Source organism: Pipra filicauda, unplaced genomic scaffold (assembly GCF_003945595.2).
Source record: "Pipra filicauda isolate LSUMZ 115617 unplaced genomic scaffold, ASM394559v2 scaffold180_size1756469_pilon, whole genome shotgun sequence".
Lineage (NCBI taxonomy): Eukaryota > Metazoa > Chordata > Aves > Passeriformes > Pipridae > Pipra > Pipra filicauda.
Window position 1 is genome coordinate 1,320,010 of NW_024104288.1, and position 21,833 is coordinate 1,341,842.

General features: G+C 39.0%; 1 protein-coding gene and 1 non-coding gene across 4 annotated transcripts in view; both read right to left on the reverse strand.

The window, feature by feature from the left end:
• The window catches only part of FRMPD4 (FERM and PDZ domain containing 4), a 299,385-nt gene that overhangs the window by 188,770 nt on the left and 88,782 nt on the right, over window positions 1-21,833 (reverse strand). The gene's annotated exons all lie outside the window — the stretch shown is intronic.
• Window positions 8,713-8,810, reverse strand: LOC113990134. Its single transcript, XR_003541533.1, has one exon. It is a non-coding gene; the product is annotated as a U6 spliceosomal RNA (small nuclear RNA).

Below are 21,833 nucleotides of genomic sequence, written 5' to 3' on the forward strand. Positions count from 1 at the left end.
AATATTCCACCACACATCTCCCAAACACTGACATGAACTTAACAGCATATAATTGAGTACAATCAAAACCTGCCGTGTATATGGGATAGGAAGAGGGCTATTGTAGTGGTTGACCCTGGCTGGATGCCAGACACCCACCAAAGCTGCTCTATCATCCTCTTCTCAGATGGACAGGGGAGACAAAATATAACAAAGGTTCATGAATTGACATATGTTCTGGGAGAAATCACTCACCAAATACCGTCATGGGCAAAGTAGACTCAAATTGGAGATATTAACTGAATTTATTACTAACAAAATCAAAGCAGGATAATGAGAAGTAAAATAAATCTTAAAAATAACCCCTTCCCCCCACCCCTCTCTCCTTCACAGGCTCTACCTCCTCCCCCACCAGTGGCTCAGGGAGACAGGGAATGGGGGTTACCGGTCAGTTCATCACAGTTCATCACACGTTCCTGCCACTGCTCAGGGAGAAGAGTCCCTCCCACAGAAGACAGCCCTTCACAAACTTCTCCAACAGGACTCCATCCCACAGGGTGCAGTCCTTCAGGCACAGGCTGCTCCAGTGTGGGTCCCTCACAGGGTCACAAGTCCTACCAGGAAAACTTGCTCCAGAAGAGGTTTTCCAAATGTTCACAGCCTCTTTTCAGGCAACCACCTGCTCCAGTGGGGGAGCTCCTCCATGGGCTCCAGGTGGATCTCTGCACCCCTGTGGTCCTCCATGGGCTGCAGGGGCACAGCTGCCTCACCATGGTCTGCACCACAGGCTGCAGGGGAATATCTACTCCAGCACCTGGAGCACCTCCTCCACCTCCTTCTCCTCTGACCTTAGTGTCTGCAGAGTTGTTTTTCTTGCGTATTCTCACTCCTCTCTTCTCTGGCTGCAATTACATCCATGCAATAACTTTTTTTCTTTCTTATATTTCTTATCACAGAGGTGTTATTTTTATTCCTGATTGGCTCTGTCTCGGCCAGCAGCATGTCTGTCCTGGAGCCGGCTGGCATTGGCTCTGACTGACATGGGGGAAGCTTCTGGCAGCTTCTCACAGAAGCTCCCCTGCTACCAAGACCTGGCCACGCAAACCCAATACAGCTGTCCAGATCAGGAAAGGTTAATGTCTTTCAGCTTTTTAATCAGTATTGAAAGTGGTGCAAATCTCAACTTGCCTCACTTTTTTTCTCTCTAAACACTGGCACATGGTAGAGTTGCCTGTTGTTCTCCACTGTACCAAGCAACAAGTACAGTCAAATCCAGAGCATCTCACAACTATGGGGGCAACAAGGCAATCCCTCGGACCATAATAATTCTGCAGGCTTCATGTCATATCTTTTTCCATAGCAGCCTCTTTCACTCAAAACTGAACGTCACATCTAGGGTTTCCAGTATTAGCTGCTGCAACAGAGGTGGTGCAGGCCAGGATTCAAAAAAATCTTTGCAGAACTGAATAAGCCAAGTGCTGTTCACATAATACTTTTATGCAAACATACAGTCAAACCAAGCCTTCTGGAAACCTAGTTAACAGACACTGGGGAAACTCACAGAAAGCATTCACCTAGCTCTGGAGCATATTTTATAGTCTTAGGATTCCAGACTTACTCTGATTTTTAGTGTCACTGCAGCCCATGCAGTACACACACACACAGCCCAGTGCAAGACTGTTTTCCCTAATAAAAATAAACAAAACAAAATAAACAAACGAAACCAAAAACCACAAAAGAAAATCACATTCCAGTACTGAAATGCTATATAGGCTTCATAAGCTTATTGATCAGTGCTTTGTTTACTACCAGTAATGACAGCAGGAGCACCTGGTTTCTGCCATTCACCTAATACCACTGATGCAATCAAACTGTCCCAGGCAGCATGTACAGAGCATGTCACCTCTTACAGCTTCTCTACAGTAAATCATCCAAACTGAGCCCATCAACTCCAAGATTAGCTGCATGGGAGTTCATTTTATTCCTCTAGGAACCTCTAATCCAGAATGTTCGTGGAAGAATGCCTTAAGTCACTCAAAGACAGTGCCACTAACACAACCACTATAGATACATTTTGCATAGAAAATTCAATACCTGCTCTAGACACCTATAGCAGATATTTATATACATAAATTACATACATACACACGTATTTTTAAAGTAAAACACTGCCATTTTGAACTTTTCTGAGAGCAACAGCTCCCTTGAGCAAATATTGCAGACTGCTTTCACTACTTAAGACTTCACATGCAGGAACACAAACTTTCATTGCAGCATTATCATACAAGACCTTTTATCCTATCTCTGGGAAAGACAGGGGAAAATATATGAATTAAATAATAAAAATAATAAATCAGCATTAAAGTCCTGGAAAATGCCTTCAAAATAAAAAACAACAACAACAAAACCCAACAAAAAACAGAGAGTATGGGCATGCAAAGAAAAAGAAAAAAAACACACTTCAGATGCATTTGTAACACAAGACTTTCCTTAATGTTTCAGACACCATTAAAGAGATGCCTTGATGAAATAGCGAAGGAATTTATTTCTGATATTTAGATATAGATATAGATATAGATAGGTGATGATCATGTGTGTATCTATGACAAGGTAGGAGAGTTACAACAGGTGAAAAATAACATAAAAATTCCTTGGTTCTTATAAATCTCTTCACTGTGAGAGCAATACAAAATCAGATCTAGTGTGCACATATAGCCTTACCTTTTCTTTCTATAATTAACTAGTGATGCTTTTAAAATATGCCTAAGGCACTGCAAGATGACTCTGCTTCACCCAAAAGAGTAACTGTGACTCTCCTCCACGCAGCCCCTCAGCACATTAAGAAGAAAACTAGCAAGTTAGGGTTCAGGGAGCTCTATGTTATTTTTGAAACATCAAACAAAAATAATAGAAACAAAACATTCATAGTGAACAACTAAGTCACCTATGAAGATCCAGACTTCATTTTTAAAACTGCATTAGTTTAATAGAATTCTGACCTGTTCTATGTGGTCATCCAAAATCTTGCCAATGATCCTTTCAACACAACCTTCAATAAACACGGTCAGCAAATAAATATCCAATAAACAGCAGTTTAAACAGCAGTCAGCTTAACCTTTCCCCTGTCTTTAAAAAATGCCAGACTGTTCAGTGTTTGCTCAAGACTCTTCTTTTACCAACAGTCAATTTGAATGAGCCGGTGCAAGTGCACTGTTCATCCCCTCCTGAGAGGAGGATGCATTTATGTGAAACATGAGGAGAATGCCTAATGCTGAAACATACTCTCTGCATCCTCAATGAGATTTTATTACAGGGCTCTCTTTCTTCTCCCTGGTGTGTGTCAGCACGCCTGCAACCATTCTACTTCTTTTACGGCCAGACACTATCTGTACACTTGTATTTACGTTTGGTATACACACACTCACTATCTATGCTTTATGACCCCATTGGGGCTACTCAAAAAATAAACAAACCTGCTACTCCAAGTGATAGTATGCAATACTGACATGAAAAATATTCTGCTAATATTCCATACAGCTAACTGTCTGGCTATTAACAACCAGATTTAAGAAATATTTTGGCTTCCAAAAGCATTAAGGGCTTGAATTTTCAAATATATCCTAAAGGTAAGTCTATTTTATAAACTAGCTCTGTGGTCCTCAGAGGAACTTTGGCAGTTCAATTAAAGTACAAACAAGTTTTTAATTTAAAATAGTTATTTTGTCTATTGTATCAGAGTTCCATATGATAAAAATTCAAAACTTCTGAGTTTGTCAACAAAACATTACAGGTTAAAATCTCTATTAAAAAATTCACAAACGAACAAGGAAAGAAAACAAAACAAATCAAAAACTACAACACCATAACCAACTTCCTAGAGTCTGCAACTCTTTAAAGAACATTACTAATGCAACTGTCATTTTTTGTTAAAGAAATATGACTTATTAAAAGAATGGCGTTTACCAAGATCTTTGAGTATCTTGGGCTGTGACAACTAGATTTAACCAGCTTTGATAAATAATAAAAGAGCCTGGCAAACATGCAGTTTTTCTAGTCCTCCACCTACATCGTTCTACAGTTCCTATCAATACATTATTTATATTTCAGGAGCATTCTCCATGAGGTAATCGCCTTCTACAACAGTAGGAAAGAAGTCTCTGTTGCAAAGATCCTTCATTTCAAGAGAGCAAAGAAGTAAAAAGTTATTTTAAAAATTCAGTTTCCTAGTCATAATAAAAATGCATGTTACAAGTAATAGGACAGAGAAGCTGCCATTTTAAGTGAAAATCTCTTTGAAACATTGAGTTAGAGAAAAACACTATCTATGGCAATACCTTTCACTATTGTCTTTGATAAAATAATAAAAGTTCAATAAAATGAAGCCTTAAAAACATAAATTATCTTGATGGCTTCTGTATCTTCCTTGCTTTTCCCATTTATTTGTTTTTCTTTATTCTTTTCACTGTATTGTTAATATGCCCTCAACTTAACACTGTCACTGGCATTCTGTCACTATGTCCTTACTAAAACACTGTCTCTTTAACACCACTTATGCTGCAGGACTGATCTCAGGAATTTTCAGGGGTGTTTGACTAGTTGCTTAGGGGCAGGGAGGAGGGGGGGATATATCACATATCTCCACTCACTGTCCTGGATTGATCATCCCCATCATTCAGCCCTACAGAGCAGGGTTTCCCCCTAACGTAACCCCACAAAACAGAGCAGGAGTTTCAGAAAGTTCTTGCGCTGCTGGAAACTAGATTTTCTTAATAGTTGCAATACAACAGGGCATGTTGTGTTATCTTGAAAGTCATCAGGGGCTTTAGAGGCTGATACGCCCAACTGACAGTACCTCCAGTGTGACAAAATGATTTTGTTTAAATTCAAGTTTCTCAAGCAAGACTTGGTAATTTTAAAAGACTAGGAAGACACACAACTCCAACCAAATCTGTTATTGCAACCATTCAGCAGTGAAGTAAGATGATAAAAACAAAATATTATGGAAATTTTTTCAGAGTCTTCTTATTCTATCTACTGTTGTTGATGCCATGCCATTGTCTATTTCTCTTTTTAGTGGAGAAAAGGCGATGACATCATGTAAAGATGTCAATCTACCTTTTTTGGAATAAAGACAAGGAAGAACGTCTTATCTTTCTGTTTAGTGCTCAATGCAATGTGCAGAGGAAGACAAGAACACAGCAACTGTATTACAGAAAAACTGTTAACTCGAGAACATAATTTTGGAAACTTAAGCTATGGTAAAGTAATACTCTCCAGAGAATTATATTCACTGTAAGTTACAGACATAAATATTATATTTTCAAATTGAGAGACAGAGTAATAATCTATCAGCTATTCTTGCATGAAACAAGATTTAATTTTTCTGTATCCTGGCTTCATCCCGAGTTTTTAAGCAATGCATGCTGATGTTGGCAAAGGCTCGTATTAGTTTAATTACTTACACCTAAGATAGTCACATGCATAAGTGTTTGCTGAACCAGTCCTCCAGCAGTTTCATTTGGTATCTTTTTTTCTCCCCTGTTTTGTTGATTGCAGTTGATACTTGCAATGAAGAACTAAAATATTTTTCGTCTGCACAGGCAAAATTGCTGACTCCATGTGCACTGTACCTTCATACTCTTTTAAGGAAATGCCCACATGTGGGGAAGCAGAACACCGAGGGCTTTCTAGGTAGCAGAGAAACTTTCCAATTTTTGCTCATTCAACATTTGATCTCCTATTAATGATTTTCAGTACCAGCCAGTTCCATATTTGTTCCTATGCAAAACAGACTGCAGCCAGGTAATTATTGCTTCTTGAAATAGGTGGGAGTTGTGTTTTTTCTGTTAACAAAGTTTAGGTGAAAGTTTAAGGCATCCATTTATCAAACACCCTGACCCTCCAAATCAACAGGAGAAAGAAAAACAAAAACAAACAAACACGCACCCCAAACACCAACAAAATAAGAAAAACAATGAAAATAAATAAACAAAGAAAAACATAACAGGCAATAAAAATATTCCCTTTTTCTCCATCTGAAATAGAAGGCAAGTAGACTGAAGAACATATATTGCACCTGATGGCAATTAGATATGCTGAAGACTGCAATACAACTTAATTAACATTACAGATATGAGATAATGGGTAAGAGGGACAAATCTAAGAGCTGAAATGTCAACTCTCTGGTAGTTCAATATTTGATTTGTTCATTTTCATTCTTAGCTAAGAGCTGACCCTCTTTCTAGCATGTCCCTCGCTGAGTAATTCTAGGAAAAGTACTTTGTGTTTTGTATTCAGATCAAGACTTTTTTTATTTTGCCTACTCTTTTTAACCAGTTTACCTTTAGTCACAACCAACAGAGAGGTGCAATAAGGAAGCAATATTCAGAGATAGAGATTGGAAGCATCACTCATGTGCACAATCCAGGAGTTATTCTCATATGCCAAGCTCCATTTACCCCATTTGAACCAACTGAGTTAAAACTTTAAGTCCTCTTTTTTGCTACTAACTCTCAAATGGAAGTATAACAGGTATTAAACCACTTCAGGACTCTCATTCTGTGGCACACAGCCGGGCTTGCTCTCTGCAGAAAGCCCCAGCCATGTCCCAGTTTCATTCCAGGTCACATAACAACCCATGCACCAACAGTTAAGTGAATAATATTGTATTTCCCTATTTTTACCAACCAGTGATTCCACACAACACAGCAGTAGCTGCATGCTTGTCTGCAGAAACTCAAATGATGCTGACTGCCTAGAGTCGCCCCCCAGTGAACAAGAAAATAAACTCAACTTCAAGAATAAATGTACTGATGGTTCATAAGAAACCTTGACAACGGATATAGCTAGCAACAGGGAGGGGGAGAAAAAACCAACTAATTCTCATGCTGCAGAGGAATACCCCAAAATATCAATTGTATGCAGAGATTTTTAATTAGAAGATCACCAAATCAGTGCTTAACTGAGTGTGTGCTCTACCACATGCAAACAGAAAGGACTGACACAAAGACTTTTCTGAGGAGATGATCTTAGAAGACACTTCTTCAAAAGGCAAAACAAAGTACAACTCAAAATAGCGGAGAAAACTAAGCTCACAACTTTATTAGCCTGAATTAATCTGATTAATTCTAATACAACCAATAAAGGTTCTTTATCTAGGGATATACATCTACTTAAGTCTGATTTAGTATAAGGTGATTGAAAACATGAAGACGACACTGGGTGACAGCACAAACCAAAGCAAAAGGAAGAATTGCACAGCGACATTTGCAGCTCTGTTTGTGATTTTAAGAACCAGAAATTAAAAAAAAAATAACTTGATCTCTAAAATCCTACTGAATTTCAACAGCACTGAGATATCTTACTCTCTTAAACACCACAGATTTTAACTTTCAAGTGCTTCTTCCTAACAATAAATAGGACTAGTCAGAAAGTCGCTCTACCACTGAATACCTATCCAAATGACACATCTTTGGAAGCATTGTCATTCCTCAAGAAAATAATGCATTCACTCTCTTTCTTCACTTTACCCAAGGTAAGACTCCAATAGAGGTGAGAAGCTGGGTGTAAGTAGTTACAAATCAACTGAAAAGCAAGAGATATGACAGACTTGTTTCCTATATTCCTGATTCATAAAGATGCCAGCAGTGGAGCTACAATAACTCACATAAGTCAGGATTTTCCAGTTTACTGTTGAGTATTCAGAAACTTGGCTCTTCTCCCTCCAGCCAGTTGAGGGGGTTTTTTATTGTTTTTTGGGGTTTGGTTGTTGGGTTTTTTTAACTTTTTTTTAATTGCATACATACTTTACATAGCAAAATGTAATCTTTCTTTATTTCTAACTCAAGTTTTTCTGGTGTTCCGTCTCTCTGGAGAAAAGCCTAACAATGTCAGGCTTTGGAGCCTGAAATAACAAAATAACAGTCAAAATTTAATAAAAAAAACATTTTTATGAAAGTCCCACTTGGGAGGATGGGGGGGATTTATGCACAAAGACTTTTTAACATCCATCTTGTATTTAATGTTAGAAGTTCGTTACCACCCTAGACTAGCAGCTTACCTGTACATCAGTAGTAATACAGAATGGGAGACAGGATTTCCAAGCTCATCATCGTTATCTTGCCAGACCACTATATCCTAGTTATCTTTGAAAAGGAAGGGCGAGTAAATAAGACACAACTAAGCCTGTGGCTTACATTAAACACTCCAAGTGAATCCATCTGTCAATATACATACTGGAAATCTAATCAATAGCAGGTTTTGCATGTTTGCACAGCTGTTATAGACAGATGCTCTTATCACTGTTATTTTATCCATACTTTTTAATAAAGTGGATGACTTAAATCGTTGCCTTCTTCCTCCTCTTCCAATCTGGTTCGCTGATTTTCACTTATTTGCATTTCTCTTCACCTTTAATTTCCTTTTTTATTAAACAGCTTTCTCCACTACTTCCACTAGCCTTTCCGACCTCTCCTTTTGCCATGTGATTTCTTCTTTTCCATCTTTGGGGTTTACTTATACTTCACTCTCTGCCAACTTGACTTTTTTCTCTTTCCCTTTCCCTGCTGTTCATAAGAATCAGATTCATAGAATACCTCAAGTTGGAAGGGACCCATAATGATCAAGTCCAACTCCCTGCTCCTTGCAGGACTACCTAATACCAAACCATATAATTTATAGTGTTGTCCAAACACTCTGTGAACTCCAACAGGCTTGGTGCTGTGACCATTTCCCTAAAATATGGAATACTTCATGAATTTGCATGCCATTCTTGCACAGGGACTGTGCTAATTATTTCTGCATTGTAGCATATGTGTTGCTGAAATGAACACAACTGGATGTCTGTTGGATGTCTTCTGTCCCTTTCCAATAGCCCCAAATTAGCAGACCAGTTCAGATGACAGCAGCATTCTCACGAGGGGAAGCGGAAAGGCAGGTACCGATCTCTTCACTCTCATGACCAGTGATGGGACTCGAAGGAATGGTCTAAAGCTGAGTCAGGGGAGGTTTAGGCTGGATATCAGGAAAAGGTTTGTCACCCAAAAGGTAGTTGAGCACTGAAACAGGCTCCCCAGGGAGGGACAAAATCACAGCCCCAAGTCTGTTTAAGGACAGTGCTCTCAGGCACACAGTGTGATTCTTCGGGTGTCCTGCACAGGGTTAGGAGTTGGACTCAATGACACTGATGGGTCCCTTCCAACTCAGCATATTCTAGGATTCTATGACTGTAGGCTCACAGTTAATGCTCTGAACACCAAGTCATTCACAGGTGAAACACAGTAGCATAAAATTTCTTCTTGTGGAAAATTACATTTCCTCTAATTAAGGAAGAGCCTAAGGACTGCTGTACCATGACCGCTGTACCACTGTACACTATCTCAATGCCGAACACACCAACTTCCTATTAGCAATCCTTCTTCCTATAAATGACATACAAGTATCTCATCTTGAGAATTAACCCACCCTAGCCCAGGCCCCAGCAGGGTTATAGTGCAGCAGCTCCCCCAAAGGCTTCAGAGGCGGTGGATTAATGGATGGTTACTGTCCACTTCAAAGTACAGAAGGCTGGTCTCACCTTCAATAGGGTATTTATTACATTATTCTTGGACCCAAAAATGTGGGACAGAAAGATGATGTGGAACATTACCAGCTTTTTTGAGAGCCCATTTCATTGGTTAACTGTACTCACAGCTGTGAAGCTCTTTTCAATATTCAGCTTAATTATATCTCTTCTGACGCTTAAAGACCATTTCTTCTTATAATGCTTATCATGGTCAGCTATCTAAATGTGTTTATTTTGCAGAACATGAATAAGTGATGCATCTAATCACAATGCAAGTGTTATGCAGCTTTACAACATTTTTGTTGTCTGGCATAATGAGCAAGCTCAGAATAGGCCCTTGTCTGTTGGCACTGTCGCTCTGTCAGAGAATTTCCATTCATTTAGTAGCTCCAGGCTGGCAGCTAAAGCAATCATTAGTGGCCAAAAAGCATCCATCCACCGAAGCCACAGACCTTCATTCAGGCATAGACAGTTCAAAGTACATTCAAGCTCTCCTGCTAAAAAATTCTGGGTTTCAAGACAAAGATCTGTAGAGAAACTGAATACCTGAAAAGTAAAATCAGAAGAAATTGGAACTCCTGCAGTTGGCCTGTCATTAGCAACAGGCCGATAAGAAATGGGCTGATGGCAGACCAGCACACAGTGACCTCTCCCCACAGCATGCAAAACCATCCCTGCAACTAAGAAAATAATTTTGCACTCATATTTGCAACTGCCAAAACCAAGCATGAACTCCTTTTCTTTTCTGATGCTAAAATGCTATTAATTAAAATTAGTAAAAATATCTTCTCTCCAGAGAGGAAAGGAAGAGCACTTTCTCAAGTGGAGTATTTTCTGAAATACTCCATGGTTCATACTACCCCAACACTGGGCAACCAGGTTTGCTCCCTTCTGAGCACAGAATCTTGAGAAATATTTCCCCCACACCTTCCTGAGAAGACAGCCTGCTCCCTGGCTGTTTGAGCTGAGAGAAGCTTTCTCCTGTTAGGATGAAACCCCGCAATGGCCAACCTCTAATTTTCTACTTATCATTCAATAACATAAGAAAAGTGTATACATGGTCTCTGCAAGAGGCTGAAGGAAAATCAGCTTCTTTTCTTGCCTCCTGGTGAGTCACAGCACTGCTAGAGATGTAAAACAATAAGTATTTCTTTTATTTAATCTACATTTTCTCCACATTTTCCTCAAGGCTATGGATCCTTTGGAAGTCCCTGAGCAATATCAGTTCTTCTCCTGCCCTCACTGCTACAGTGTTGTACAGTAACAGAGAATTTGCCTAGTCTTCATTAAAATAGAAACTGCCAACTGACAGAAAATCAACAGCCTTTGGTACCTACAGTGAACTCAGGCAAAACAAAATGGGAGCTTAAAGTGCTACTGAAATGTATGGAGTGCGGGGGGAATATATCAAAAAGTAGGGAATAGGAGATAAATACAAACATTTACGTTACTATGAAGGCTGTGTAATTAAAAATGCAGTTAAGCAGGAAGTCCATTAAGAAGAGAATAATTCAGAAGAACACACATTTGAGTACAAAATACAATTAATTCAAACAGGAAATAAGAATTAAAAGTAATTATTTTGTTTTGCAAAGGTAGAATAAATGCAGCTGAACACACTGTTCAGTGCCTTGTGCCTTGGGTTTTTTTGTTGTTTTTGTTTGTTGGTTGGTTTGTTTTTGTTTTGGTTTGTTTTTGGTTTTGTGGGGTTTTTTTTAATTTTCACTAGTAGATCTTCACACCTCCCATGTCCTCTCAAATCAATCAAAAATAGTAATTAAAAAAGTTCCACTTCAGCATCCCAATATGCCTGTGGGTAACACCACATATAACGTCATGGAAATAGTTAGCAGGAAAAAAAGCCTGCTATCAAATAATTGATCACTGCTCAAAGCACGTACACTCAGGACCTGGGTCCTGCTTCCTACGGGACAGAGACTTTCAGTAAAAGCCATTCTGCCATAAACATAATCCACCGATTGATTTTAAAGACTAGTTAAAAGCTATTGCCTGTGACAGACCAGGTAAGACAAATGATCTGCATTCAGGGACTAAGAAAACTGCATTTCTACTTGAAATCTTTTGACCTCGGTCGCACAAGTGTTCCCAGTAGAGCTCCAGCAATGAATACTGAAGCACTATTTCTCCTCCCTCTGTCAAAGTCTGCATCTGAGCTCCTGCACATGCCTCCCTCTCTCACACTTAGTAAGGGAAAAAGACCTGCCCAGACCTCAGTAACAACCTCCAAAATGTCTACTAAGAGGGCACAAGAAAAAAGACATAACAGAAGTAGATTTGGTAGTCTTTGAGAAGCAGACGAGGTAGTAGTGAATAGTAGTGCTATTTTAAATAGTGTGCAGAAGTCAGAAGATGACAAAGAGAAAAATATGCTAAAAAAAAAATCTTAAAATGTCAAGTGTCTTGCTGCAAACTGGATTATATAGGGCATGGGGCAAAACAGCAGCACCAGCATAGGGGCTTAAAATGTAGCAGCAGCAGCTGCTCATGAACAGGAGCAGTGATGATGTTCACCAACTCCATATACACCTCAGAATTACCTCTTCAGATCCAGCAACACTTCCTGCATAAGTCTCATCCCAACACAGTCCCAGTTCCAGGGACTCTGCATTTCATTTTCACTGCAGCATAGTACACCAGAACATGCCATAGTGTTTGTTTTGTTTTTAAATCTGGTCAAAAGATACTATACATGCAGAGCATCTTCTAAAGAGAGCTGCTTCAGCATCAACAGTACAGTAATAAACAGCTGGATCTACAAGATTTATAAACCTTGGAAATAATTTTATTACATATTACTTTACACTAGATGCCCATTGTAAGCCAATTTTCTTCCAGTAATGCTTTTGAAGACAGTTTACTTGTCTTTCAGAAGTCCTATTAATCTTTTAAAAGAGAAAAATAAGCTGAATCTGTCCATATATAGTAAAAAATATTTCTGCAGTTCACTATATTTTTAATTCACTTTGAGGTCTGCACCACTGTGAATTCACTTTCATGATCATTTACACAATTAGGTTTACAGCAGAACACATAGGCTAAGCTTCCACAGAAACTGAATTTAAAAATTAATTACCAATATACATTTTCCACCAAAACCTAAATATATAAAATGGTTCACAGTTGGATCAAGGAAATTAACAGATAATATACTTATCTAGTCCAGAACAGAGCAAAGGAGTTAGCATCCTGGGTAGCAAAGTTGAAGCACTAAAGCCCAAAAATCAGAGTAACTCCAATGAACAGAACATTTGAAGAGTGCTGGTGCTCTGCCAGTCACATCATGAACAGAGGAAGGTAAAATTCATTAAATAAATTATTCATTAGTATTTAACAATTCGGCACTGGATACAATATTTATTCTTTTGGCTAAAGAACAGTGCTACGAATCCATCCACTTGTAACTTCACTGCTGAAAAAGTTAATGCCATTTATTGACAGGTTAATTTATAATACCACCTTAATTAAAAAAAAAATTATCTTATCACTTTCTGCCTGAAATAAAACTGCACCTGATTGGGAATACTGTACCCACAGGCTAATGAATGATTTCAAGCAATTCAGTGTCCAATTAACACCAGCATCTGGTTTGGGGATTTTTTTATCTCTATCAAAGCATTTGCCCTACATTAATTACACTTTCAGTTAGTTGCAACAGCAAGTTTAAATCTTTATGTTATTCTTCAAGCAAAAATAAAAACAATAAAATGGTCAGGACCTGGAATTCACATAACCAGAAGCAAAATTCCAATCACTTGCAGGCATGCAAAACAAGGCATGAAACTTCTCCCAGCTTGATTTCAACAGTTAACATCAACAGAACACTAACTGAAGAAATGGATAAGAGTCCCCTATGTCCAAGACACTGGAAGAGTGACCCATCTGCTTCCATCCAAAGAATCCTGTCTGAAGCCAGCTTCACGATGAACCAAACTTTGCTTGGACAAGAAGGTGGCTTCTTGAGCTTTTAAACTGATCTTTGCCACTAAAAAAAGCAATTGAATAATTCACTGATTTTCAAGATTTAGTGCAGCTGGAAGATCTGCAACGGGGGAACTTGACGTGTGTGGAGGAAGTATCCTTTGACTCATTATGATCTCAGAGCACGTGAGATTGATTGGACCGGCATCCACCTCCTGCCCCCTTAACACTGGATTTAGATAACTCAAGCATGATTTCTGAAATACAATACATTTTTTCCCATAGAATGTTCATCACTAACTCTACTAACTCTCCAGCACCATAACTGTACAACCAATATAAAAAAGAAATGAGAGGAAGTATTAAGTCCAAACCTGCCTTGGTGCTTTAATACTATGAGCATGGGTAGACTTAAGAGTATCTTATTGACATATTGTATGCAATCTCTGTTATTCCTTAGGAAAGGTATAGCGCTATTTCTTTATGGCATTCTTGCAATGGCATCACACAAGAGATGTTAACTTGGTATATATATATATATATATATATATATAAAACTTGGTCATTTGCATATGCAACAACTATTCATTTCTGACAGTGATTGATTCAGTAGTGGGGTTAAGCTCTGTAGTTGCCAGTATTTTTTTCATTAGTCCTGGACTCACAACATTCACTGAATAAATTATTAAAGAAACTAGGAAAACAAATAACAAACAAACAAGCAAACAAAAGACAAAAAGCCAAGTACCATCTTTGATGTGGAACTGTGTGATACTATACTATATCTTTTCCCCTTGAGTGTCATTACCAGCACTAATTTGAATCCAAATATTAGAAAGCTTCACAAGAAGGGTTCAATGACTGTACATATGCTCCTACCTGAAAATCTATAGGGGGAAAAAAGCCAATAAAATCATAATTTTGCTTCTCATGAATGCTCAATTTTAATTAAATGTCATCACTCCAACTAGATCACATTTCATCATTCTTTCAGAAGCAAAGCAGAAAATCTATGCTTCAACCTCCTTTTAAAAGAGTTTTTATCATGTTTCCAAGTTCCCTCTGCCTTTTACTTACAACAAATATTTCCTACACTTCCCTACAAACTGAAGCAATTTTATCCCACCCAAATAGCAGTTCCACGCAACTGTTGCCAAGCCAATAAATTAACAGACTCCTGAGGTGATCATGCAAGCTAATTCTTTTTTGGCTGTTTTAGCTCAAATCGACAGACAGCAGTCCCCTCTCATACCTGAAGCTCAAACTCGGCTTCTGGTCTCTATTATTGTGTCATTGCCAACCAAACAGTTTTAATACAAAGAAACAATGTAACAAGCCTCTTTTTAACGCTTGGGTCCCCAAGACGATCAAAACTGTTTTCCCCTTGCTGAGAGAGGTCTGCAGTGCAGATTTAAAGGTTCGGGATTCACATTCTGCCAACACTGTACCTAGAAGAAATTCAGAGTTCCAAACTACTTTTCAGAAGGAATAAAATACGAAAGGGTGGCTTGTTTTTTAAGTTAGCATTTTGAAAGTGAATCCAATTCTCTGTTGAAAGAGACCTTTAAGATACATGGGTTAAAGCCAGATTGTATGTATCATGAGCAGATGCATGCAACCTTCTGCTTCTCCTTACCCCAAAGGAGCTCCTAATCCAACATACTTTCACTGTCTCGCACCTCTCTCTTCCTGCCATAATTATCTCCCTCTGCCCCATGGACCAAATCTGCATGCTCTTTCTTGAGTTGTGCAGTCTATTCTTTCCCACCCAGTTCTGTTTCCAATACCCTTCCCTCCTGCACTGTGTGCACGTCTTTTAGCACAAGCAAGAAATAACTGAAAGAACAAATAAATGCAATGTAACATTTTTCTCCTTGTACTGTAACTAAAGAAAGGAAATCTTTACTGCAGGCATATAAGTTAATGCCCTGTTAAGGACAGCTGCAGAGACTAAATGTTGTCAGAAAGATGGTGATTGCCAAAATAAGGTATCAGCATAAACCAACTGCTATGCCAGCTCTTCCTAGCCTTGGGTATGTACCTCCTCTCACAAAGATGAAGATCACTTTTCCAATACCTTAATGTGCATTGGGTAAATTATGCACTTGCCTGAAGGCCACTAGAAACATTTCAGTTTTGAGACAGTAAAGAAAATAATGACATATGTTGAAATTATTTATTAAAGCTGTAATAAAAATCTTTTGGAAAGTAATGGCCATGCTTGATAAACTAGTGATGACTACACAAAACTAGAGTTGCCTGAGCTAAATCTCACTTAATTTTAAATGAAGCACTTTGAAAAAGTGGAAATAAAGGACATGAACTCAATGGAGTTGCTCTGATATGTCTTGGGGAGCAAATCCCTCTGGGTTTACTCATATGTCTGATCTTGAGATGAGGTTTTCAGTTTAACTCACAACATGGTTCTTCCCTTGATTTATCAGGACGTACGCACTGAAGTTGAACAAGTCACAAAATATTAAAAATGCCTCTTCTGTTCAAAATTACCATCTCCTGTTTCTCTTACTTGGGAAAAGAGGAAGGGTATCCTTTACGAAGGCTCCCTGGGACAGACAATTAATTTCACATTATCTTTTCGTCCTCATTAACTCTTATGGTTATTTTCTTCTTTGAAAGCTCCGTTTCCCAAGTCAAACAATACACATCACTAAGATTGACCAACAGCACTTCTAACAAATTTCATTTTCACAATAATTAGCATACTGAGGCTCTGTCCCTTGGAAAGACTGACTAAAACAACCTTTGTTTTCTTGTTTCACTTTTCTGCAGCAAATAAGATCCTTGATGTAACAGATAAATGTTTTTACCAGACAAAACATTCAGAATTCAGGGTGTTTGGTTTTTGTTGGGGTTTTTTTGTGGTTGTTTTTTTTTTTTTTAAATGGCAGATGTTTTAAGCTTGGCTGCTCATAGTCTTTGCCATGAGCAAGCTAGCATCCAAACATCACCTGTCATGCAGTTTCTCCATCCGCATCATTAGAAGGCAGGGTGGAAAGCATCCCGGAGGGTATTTCAGTCTTGACTGCCAAATACAGAAACTCAGAGAGGAACAGAAAGGTAAAAAGAGCCTAAGTAAGGCCTTACATCTAACAGGGAGTCAGACTTGCTTAGGTTTCCCTGAGTGTCCTGAGAAACTTTCCTAGGCATAAACGATCAGTGATGCTGGAGCACCTCTCCTATGAATACATGCTGTGAGAGTTGGGGCTGTTCAACCTGGAGAGACCTTATAGCAGCTTTCCAGTACCTAAAGAAGGGCAAAATAGAGCTGGAGAGGAACTTTTGACAAGGGCCTGTAGTGATAGGATAAGGGAGAACGGCTTTAAACTGAGAAAGAGTAGATTTAGACTAGATATTAGGAAGAAATTCTTCCCTGTGAGGGTGCTGAGGAATTGGAACAGGTTCTCCAGAGAAGTGGTGGATGCCCCATCCCTGGAAGTGTTCAAGGCCAGATTGGATGGGGTTTGAGCAACCTGAACCAGTTGAAGGTGTTCCTGCCCATGGCAGTGGGGGTGGATCAAGATGATTTTTAAGGTCCCTTCCAACCCAAACCCTTGTATCATCCTGCTATTACATCGACTTCACAAACCTTTTTGACAGACATTGGACAAATGTCTTCATTTGAAATGCCGTTCTTCATCTGAAATGCCGTTCGATCACTGTGTGCCCTCCTTGCAATGAACTCAGACACAACAGTGTGTTGCACCTGAGCCAGAGATTGAGGGCACAGACTTGGGGTTTTAATTTTACACAACTCAGAAGGACAGCAAAGGGGACAGATCCTTTGGGCAGCCCTCCTTTGCGCTGCATTTAACAATCAGGCAGTCATTCCATAAGTGATGGAAGGGGAGTTGAGGTAACAACATTGAGTGCAGAAGAGGAGGCCAGGGAGGTGGGAGAAGGGCTAGCTTTCTACTGAACCAACAAACTGGTCCAAGGGAAACATAGCCAGGAGTTAGGGAAGTGGAGAAGGAGAAGGAGGAGGAGAAGGAGAAGGAGAAGGAGAAGGAGAAGGAGAAGGAGAAGGAGAAGGAGAAGGAGAAGGAGAAGGAGAAGGAGAAGGAGAAGGAGAAGGGAGAAGGGAGAAGGAGAAGGAGAAGGAGAAGGGAGAAGGAGAAGGGAGAAGGAGAAGGGAGAAGGAGAAGGGAGAAGGAGAAGGGAGAAGGAGAAGGAGAAGGAGAAGGGAGAAGAAGAAAGTGCCTGGCTATTTCTCTCATCAGTAGTGTACATCTAAAACATAGCATAGATATGATGAAACCACATGACATGTCACTAAAACAGAACTGTCAGCAAACAAGTCTCACCACTCCCAAGAGATTCTCCATTGCAGCATCTGGTGAATTCAGTAGAAGTGTGCATGCCATCCAGGAGATTGAAAGCTCAGAATCCTTCCTCCCAGTTGTACTGCCCCCAGCACAGCTCCATTGCCATGGTCACATCTTTCCAAACACCTGGGCACAGTCAGCCCTGGCAGCACGAATGCTTCTTCTCCTTTTCCCTCCCTCTTCTAAAATCCCAGTTCCCTTGCTTTTCATCCTCCATTATTTGCCACTTGATCCCTCTCTGTATTGCCTTCCCTCACAGTTTACATAGGTTATTGTGGGATATTGACAGGTTTGTCATGTCAAGATACAGATATGCCAGTGAAATCAGCAAAAATACGAGTTGGTCTGTGAGTTGCACCTGGGTTTGAGCAAGGCTTAACAGCTGAATGATGTCTGGGGTGAAGGCCTCACAACCTGATGTTATCTCAGTGAAGCACAGAAGAGCACCCGCCCCCCTGTGCCAGCCGTTAGCCTCACTCTTCTTTATCCATTCATAATAAACCTTATGACAAATCTGGTCCTTCAAGGAGATAACAATGGGAGTAAAGTTCTGGCAAACATCAGATGGCCTTCACTGCCACCTCAGCTGGGTGGAGAAGGATACTGAGGTGTCAAGGTTCTACGCTGCCTTTGTTTCAACCATAAGTTACATAACTCAGTTTGACCGAAGGTAACCAAAACCTCTCGTTATCCCTCATTTATGTATTAAAAAATACATCAACCAATATGAAAATGAGAAAATATCTGCCCCCCACCACCTATGACTGCAGCAACAGGAAAGCAATTATTTTTGGCTACTGTCACACTCAGTTTTTCTAACAAAGTATGAAATTGATACCTGAAATCCTCCATTACTGAGGAAGAGAATACAAATCTACTTCACAGACAAATCAACAGGCTTGCCCCTCTCTCCATCCTCCAAAGCAGAGATGCCTTTTCAGTAAGATTTGTACCTCTGACTGCATCAAAGCATACCAGGGGACACTTGTACAGAGCATTATACACATATATCTTTTAGGTCAAGTGAATTTATCATCAGTAATCTAACAGGAATCTATAACCTGTTGCTTCAATAAAGTCCACTTTGTGAATCTGTAACTGTGAAAGTTCTTACTGAATGCAACCAGACTTATAGTGTCAAATGGTTATAAATCAGAAATTAAGTCCAGCCGCACCCAGCCCCTCTGATCTCTGAGGACTCTGTTGGAACACAAGGGGGTTTATTTTCTGCCAAATTTCATACTCTTATCACAACAGTTATATAAAGTGCAAGTTATAGCTGTGAAAACATGATGCTTATTTTGACAGTTCAAGAACAAACAAATAAACAAAAAAACCACGACAGACAAAAAACCCAACACACACCCCCCCCCAAAAAAAAAAAGGAACAGCAGAAAAAAAAGTATATAAATCAATGGAGAGAAACCAGGAATCATGTTTCACAGACAGCAGAAGATGAGAATCCTATTTAAACCAAGAACTCAGGAGCCAGAAGTACCTCACATTAAACATGGGAATTGAAAACAAAACCATTAGAAGCAATCTAGCCTTTGCTGAAACATATACATATCATCATTACCAATAATAATTTGGCTCTTCATGTGTAATCACTGCACACTAGCCTCACTTTATATTCATAATGGCCATTAATGTCAAGAGGAATTGTGCACATGGGCACCATGTTGCCCCTGTGTTGCTCCTCAGTCAGCAGTCTGCTTTGCAGAGAAAACCACCTCTCCTTGTCACTTCTTCCCTCTTACACAACTCAGGAATAGAAGCAAGGAAAATGGTATATCTATTTTTTTTTCGTAACTACTCCCAATAATTTTATGCTATTAAGAGCACCAAAAGGTAATTTGTAATAATCATCTGTTCACACAATACTGAATTCAAGACAGCACATATTAGAGCTCAAGAACAGAATTCATCACAATCCACACTTCAGACTGTGATGATTGATTTCGCAGGTTACTAGTATCTAAAAATGGCCACAAAGATTAAGTATGAAGAAAATTCTAAAAAATAACCCAAAAACAAAAACCACAGCCAAAAAAAACCAGCAAAAAACACCACCAAAAACCCAAGAAACACCCACAACCCAAGCATTAATCCAGCATACTTCACCTAGACTGTCCCACCTTCTGCTTCCCCCCAACACATACAGGGGCAGGGGAAGCATCATATTCTGCCCACCATTTTGACAATATCCTCACAGGCTGAAATTATCACAAAGAAAAAACAACAGTATATCAGTGCAGGGTTGTAAGAAAGGTTCAGATAGAACAAATAGCATCAAATTGCTCTCATTAATACACCTGTTACAACATTTCATCATCTATATGATCGTTCTAACCCTCAACTGTCTGAGACAGAGAAATAGAGGAGTCTGACTGAAATCTACTACATACAAGGTTGAGTAAAATGTTGAAATACAAACTTTTACCATGCCTTAAGTAGCTCAGATAACCCACAAAACTATAAGGTTTTCTTCACATATAAGCCAAGCCACCAGGAAGCTTCTAGGAACATAACTCTAAAATACTGAAGGAATGAATTTTACAAAAATGTCTACAATAAATAGAGAATAAACTTTTGGATTGGACCTTATCTTCTTCTTTTCAAAGAAGAGCAGATCAAGTCCATCACAGTCAAGCCATAAAGGCACAATATTTTCATGTCAGAATGACACAGGCAGAAGATGGACTTATTTCACGCATTCGCTCCATCCTAAAGCTATGTCAAATTCAAATCCATATCCATCAGTATAGCTACCAAATCTAAAGTAATATTTCACACAAAACCCTACAGAACTGTGAATTCCAAATGGTTTTGCCTTAAATAAAAGATCAGTAGAAAATGCTTATATAACTAATCTTTAATTCTCAGGTTTATTAAAAAATCCTGCATTGGGAAAATCTTGCATAAGTTTGTAATGTAGTGTCAGTCCCTCATGCACTTCCTACTTTCCTGCTTACCCCAGCTTGGTATCCACATCATCTCAAGACACTTAATTTGGTTTTCCATTCCACAGTAATTTCTGATTTTGCTATCTTCCTTGCAGTGATTTAAACAACATACTTTTAGGTAAGGACAGAATAGTCCTCCAGAAATCTTGCTTGTTATTGCCCATTATTTTATTATAATTATATAGCTGAGTAATAGAATATTACTTTATCAAGGATATTATTACTACATCAAGTACTATGTAAGGTAAGTTCTGTACCTTTAAGGACTATGCTTTAGTCTTCTATTACATTAGATCTTATTTTCATAACATATTTTAATTAGCAACTCATCTACTTAGATCATGAGAATTCAGCAGGAAGTCACCAAGAAATTCCATCTTGTTAAACAAGATTTCATGCATCCCATTTCTAGCTGAAGAGAAAAGGGAAGGGCATGAACTGCTAGAGGAAACATGTGCGAGAATGACTTCTTTTCACTGCAAGCAAAGCCTGGTTCCTGGTTTGACATCTGTCCACAAAACTTTGCAGAATTTCTCTATCACTGAATGTATTTAACTAACTTGTCTGTAGTTTCCATCTCGTTTTACTGGAAAAAAACCTTACTGCCTGCAAAAATGAAAGAATGGAGAGAAGATGGGTGCAAAGAAAGGTACCACTACCACTCAGCCACCATGGAAAAGAAACAAATACCACTGGAGGTGCGGTGGCCTACGCATCATCTTATTAAACACACTGTGCTAACCCACCCTTTGCCCCAGCACCCTGGTCCCAGAGGTCTGGAACTTAAATACATCTAAGAATATCTTTGTTACTCGAAGTTTCAAGCCCCTGTCCTGTGAAAGGTTAATGAATTATATAAAACAGTGACTGAATAATAATCAAGATATACTTGGATTTGAAAAAATCCATATGTTAAAACTCTTAGAGCTTTAGCAGGGCATAGCCCCCTTCCCCCCCCATAAAAAAACAAAGTCTGTCACACTAAAACAACCCAAAGCTTATTACACATTATGAAAAGTTCAGTTGATAATCCCATAAAAGTCA